We start from the raw sequence: 6,327 nt of genomic DNA on the forward strand, positions 1-6,327 counted from the left end.
TCCACAAACTCGTAGGGTGAGCACCCTACTATAGGATACCTCTAAGGTAAGGCTCAATATGCTCATGTATGCAACATACAGTCGTGACATGCTGTATAAAAAGGAATATAAAACATGCAATCACATAATACATGCATACTCAATCTGGATATCTCGAATGATACTTTCGTACCTTATACACTAGGAAAGCTAGACCAACACTATGTCCAACCCTATAATCCGCACTACAATGCAAAGTACTAATGCATTATAATATTATTCTAAAAGCCTTAACTAGACTATAGCATACTCCCTATTTACTATAAGGAGTCAAAGCTATACATGCGTCTGTCATCAGCACGCTGATGACGACTTCTCCAGAACTTGGGAACCTCTCCGCTGGAACCCCGAAGCACCTTGCTAACCTCCGGACCAAGCCTAGGAAGGCTAGAATTACCTCCAAACCACCTAAAACTAGGCAGAAACCGATAGAGAAGACTTGATTATGGTGTGAAAATATGGCCCTCGGAACCCCTATTTATAGGCGGAGAATTTTGCGTCCGTTCTCCGCCTGTCCTGCCACGCGTCGATACAATTATATGCAAACTGCACATCTGTCCCTTGACCTGGAACGTTGCATCCGTTCTAACTGCTGACATCATCTTTTTGACCTCATCAAGGACACATGTACAGCTCTCAGATCGTTGCGTCCATTCTGGATCAGACGTAACGTTCTGGTTCGGATGCAACGTTATCGTTTGGCTATTTCTGGACTGTTTGATACCCCCGGGAACTTTTCTACCATTTTTGGATGTTCTGGATCTGATTTTTTCAATTATTTTCACCAAATAATGAATCCTTAAATATTTTTTAACACTTTTAAAATTATATGTCATTTTCTAACATGTTTAAATCACTTAATCTTGTAAAATGGAACCGGGCTACTACAAGTTTGCATGGTTTATATGATATGAATTATGTGCATTTATTATTTCACGACTATTATGGTGCTTGCATTATCACATTGAGACTATAACTTGATATTATCAGTAAAGGAGTTGCTCAGCCCCAAAGTTTTGTGGATGGATCCCATGTATTTGGGTCCGGATATTCCACCTATTTCTTATGGTATGGGAGCACCTCCTGATGCGATGGCCCAGTGTGCTACATACCATGGCGTCATTTTTTAAAAACATATTAAAAAGAGATATTAAATATATAATACTAAAAAAATTTAAAATTTCATATGAGACGATCGCACCTTTCGGGACCATGTAGGTCCACCACTGTGGAAGAAGACACACCGAACTTATATACTAAGAACAAAACAAACTGATATGACAAGAACTAAGCTGAAAAATAGTATAGAAAGTGATTCGCTAAGAAAACTAATGCATAAAAATGAAATTGATCTACGGCTATTGAACTAATCTAACCAAGGCAATTATTCTAAGATCTATTTAGACCAAATCAACTCATTCAAAGCTAAAACAAGACAATTGGAACAGTTGAATATTCTATCTGAAATTGATCAGATTAGTTGAAGATAAAGACAAAACATGAATAGTGTCACTGGTTTTCGTATTTTGCTATAGTCCAAATAGCCCCACTCAATTGTACTCTTTTTGGAAAGAATACAAAGTGATCACGTAGCACACTCTACTTCATGTCAGTTATTTTGGGATAAATTTGCACTGGATATTTTTATGGACATGGGATTCATATCTATAAATATTTGGAGCTCAAGAATTTCAGAGCACAAACCAGTTCATTTATTGCACAAACAACTCTGTTAAGCAAAAATAGATAATCGAGCTCATAACTCAGTTTAATTGTCACAAGATCAAAAATATTTTTAAAAGTGTTTATTCACCCCTCTAAACATTTAGTAACCCAGGTTCCATTTTAAGATAATAATATGTTAAACATGATTAAGGGTTAATAATTTCGGAATGTTATTGGACTTCGGAAGGGAATATGGGCTTTTGACTTTGGGCCTGATCGGAAGCTCCGAACCTAGATCGGAAGTTCCGATCCTAGCCACATCGGAATCTCAGCGGAAGCACCGAGATCGGAAGCTCCGATCTTGGAACGGACGTTCCGATCTCCAGCTGCCAGCAATGTTCGATGACTCAGCCGCGAGTTTTGACAAGTGTTGAACGTAGAGCAGATTGGAAGCTACGATTGCCCGATCGGAAGTTCCGATCCTGGCGTGTCTTGCATGCACGCAATGAGCTGGATCGGAAGCTCCGATCCCGAAATCGGAAGTTTCGATCCTGGCCGAAAATTTCGCCTATAAATAGGGCTTGTTCGATTTCATTTTTAAATACGAATTCCCGAGTTTCCTTCTTCAGTTTTATAGTGTGAGATATACACTTGAGGGCCCTATCGGTTATAATAGAGGTTCTGGAATAACCAAGGTGTGGTTATAGTCATCCGGGACTAGCGACTCCAAAGGGCTAACACTACAAGAAAAACGGAAAACGACAACGGATATAATCGGTTGTCGTAGGGGTCAAAAAATCGTTGTACTTTAAGGTGTTGTCGAAAGTATAACATACAACAACGGTTTATATCCGTTGTGGATTCCAACATACGACAACGGATATGCAACAGTAAATATATGTTGTCGTACACAGTATTTCACCACGGTTTATAACTGTTGTCTTAAGTTTCCTTTAACGACAGTTATAAACCGTTATCGTAGACATTATTCAACCACATTTTAAAACCGATGTCTTATGTAGGTGTTTGCTTATTATTCAACCACGTTTTAAAACCGTTGTCGTATGTTGTTTTTTACAACAATTTTAAACTGTTGTCTTAAGTTAATTTTCACAACTGTTATTATTCGTTGTCCTCAACATTTTAAGTCATTATTTAATTTTACACTATGAATTCAAAACCGTTGTCTAATTAATTAGTGGTATATAACCATACAAAATAAAATATTTACTACATGCATTAAATCCGTGGAAATATTATATATCTTCAAGTCTCAAAAACTGTTACATGGATCTAAATATTTTCGAAGAATTTGCAACGCTAGTAATTTTGAACCCAACATGTCATGGAAGCTGTACAAAAATAGATGTACTTATCTGACCGAATTTACTAGTACATATTTTCGATCACGATTTCCAAAAACAGCTTTTCCTCAATAGTTAGAGGTCGATCTTGAAACAAAGCTCTTCTCCTCACTTTCGAAAAATAGCTTCATTCCACAGCTTCATGCTCATGCCCGACATGACTTCCAGTCACCCAACAGCCAAAACTACAAGTAACAACAAATACCAAATAGTATTACAAGCCAATTACAAAAATCAACCACACACCAGTCCATGCATTCTAGTTTCCAAGCATTGTATGCCATTTTGTGAATACTACTGAAGAGGACCTCGTACCACAGTCCATGCATGACTCTTGTTTTCATTTCAGTGGACTTCCTATTTCTAGTACATTTATTTTTTCATGTCTGTTATGGTAAAATTCCAAGAGTAATTGATGTGCTAATTTTAAAAACAAAGAAACCCATGAAAAGAAAAAAGAGGAGCAGCAGAAGATATCTCCAGGAAAAAATAACAATAATCTTGATTTCAGCTGATAAAATTCCCTAGATTAAAACTAACAGACCACGGGGAAAAATTAATTCTCATCGCAGACAAAAGCAAACAACCAAAATCATAAAAAAAAACTAACAGCAGATCTCCTTGGAAACTTCAAACATCGATCGAAACCAATACTCCACTCACGAAATCAATAGCCTCTAATTGAAAATAGATAAATTGAGACAGTAAAGTACAACTGCATTCCCATAAATCCAAATCTTTCATGATTTGTTGTCCAGAATATGATATAATCGATAAAATATACGTACCTAGTAATCAATATATTTCCAGTCCTCATAACGATTACGATGACTCAGTGAACCCAACAAATAAATCATCTCCATGTAAGGATCAATAACAGTGAGAATCCATCTGTACAAGTAATGCTTCCTGGTCATAATTGATTATTGTGCTTAAGCCCGATATCAGATACAAGTAATGCTTCCTGGTCATACTGTAAGATAAACAAGTTCAAACTTTTCTCAGACTGATAATTTCATCATATAGCAATGAGGGTGAAACTTGAACGAGTTCTTAAAATTGTACGGTAAAACCATTCAGCAAGTTAGGTCGATCAATTTTGTAAAACAAAAACAAAGGCTCGTGCGCCAGGAACATACTATATAATGTAACGATGCCCCACAAAATATTATTGAAAATAAACATGATAAAATAGGCAACAGACCTTATTCACAGTTTGAAGAGTCATCTGCGCATAGACCTCATCAGTTTCAGCATCAGCCTGTTGACACATATATATCATTAGATAAACAAATAAGGTGCTATCATTTCCCATATGAAGCATGCACACAGAAACAAAGCTTATCTATTAAGGGATAAAGCAACAATTGTAAGAATTTAGTGTGAAAGATGTATAAAAAATAAAATCATACATGTAAGGTGACATTGTGAAGCATGCAAATCAATTTGGGAGGAAGATTAGGATAACTTGGGATGCCATCTGTCTCTTTCTGCATCGATGATGCCACCTGTTGCGGCAAAGAATTACTTCCATGGGAAACTAAATTGCATAAAATGTCATTGAATTTCAATAAGTGGAGATATGAAACATACTTTTTCGCTATGACCTTGAGGAAAATAGATCACGAGGCTTCCAACAGGAGGCAAAGCAACCAATGGACCGGCACATGCATGCCACAACTCTGAATTGATCATCTTTTTATCCCCTGTTTTGATTAAAAAAGATGCAATGAAACATAAAACAGATACATGTCAAAGACTTTGGTCAAAATATTTTCTGTGTGTTTATTTATTTGGTTTTTTTTTACCTTGGACCAAACCTAGAATGTAAAAGTTTTTTATTAAACTTTGTGAGCTTCAATTCGTAAAGGGATCAAGTGCATTTTTCAAGTAGAAAAACTAGTCATCTGGTACCATTTTGTTTTCAAGGGGGGGAAAAGAAAACCAATTTAGCTACAGTCATCTCTCAAAGTTACAGCCTAAATGGAGTAAACATAAAACAGTAAACCACCAGAATGCACTAGCAATAAAAAGGTTCATCGTCTCTGATGTCTGGCTAGCCTGTTCAAGTTGCCCTTCAGTCCAAGGATGATATGCAGCACCACACATGAAAATGTTCTTAACCCCAAAATTCCAAATCCCAGTTGGGAGCCAATTCGTATAATAAAATATTAACAAGAAATTATACTGAATGGACCTAATTCGCTTTCACCAGAAAAAATTATAGAAAGAAATACAGAAAAGTCTCATCTTTTTATCATTGTTCCCAATTTTATCTTTCTGATCGCAGCGATCATTAAAGTAGCAGAAAATAACTTAATCCATACTTCTAGGGTAATCCAAGTTCTTTATTTTTATGTGACTGAAAATCAGCCAAGAAGATAACTCCAAAGTTATGCGACAACAAAAATCATACAATTTCAGTCTTTAAATCTCCATCAGTTCCAAGGCGAAGCACACGAAACTTTTTCTACCAAACATAGAGAAACTAAGACTATTGATCCAAAAGTAATTATGGAAAAGTCTGATAAAGTTAAAATTCAATCTTAATGCATGATTTGCTAGTTTATAAACCAAAAAGTTCTTAAACTTTCCTTTCATGCGATTAAAGAATTTGCAAACTACAAGAAATTAAAATCTTCAGCTTTTCAGCATAAAAGTGAGGGTAAGCACAAAACGGGAAAATGTTAGAGTCAAACAAAAAAGAAGAAAAAGAAAAGAAAAAAGAAAGAGATGTATTGAGCCAATGCATACGAAGAACACACCTTCAGCATAATTTGCTACAAATCCACCAGAAGGAATCTTCATTGCCAAAATTCTGATCTTTACTATGCAGAATTCAACTCTTTTCACCCAAAATTTCTTCTTTCCTCAGTGCCACATCCACCAACTTTTTATTCAATGGGATAATAATGTCGTTTTCGAATTTGAACAACTCAAGCCGGCTAATTCAAAGAGTCTAAACTTTCAAACAAATGATTTCGTCTCAAACAACCAAAACTACACAAACATCGCCTTTTCTCATTAGTGCAAAATCAATCTCCAAACCCAACAAAAATTAAATTAAACTGGACAGATATATTTCAAAGATCACCAGAAAACCCAGTATAAACTTTCTCATAATTATAAATTATTTAATTGACAAACCTTTTAGGGGAGAATAAGGAAGACAGTTTTGGTTGATTTCGAATCCAAACTGTATCTTCTAGCGAAGACATCACTTCTTACATTTGTGAGGTCGATTTCTTCCATGGACTTG

The sequence above is a fragment of the Henckelia pumila genome, chromosome 2 (genome assembly GCF_033568475.1).
Source record: "Henckelia pumila isolate YLH828 chromosome 2, ASM3356847v2, whole genome shotgun sequence".
Lineage (NCBI taxonomy): Eukaryota > Viridiplantae > Streptophyta > Magnoliopsida > Lamiales > Gesneriaceae > Henckelia > Henckelia pumila.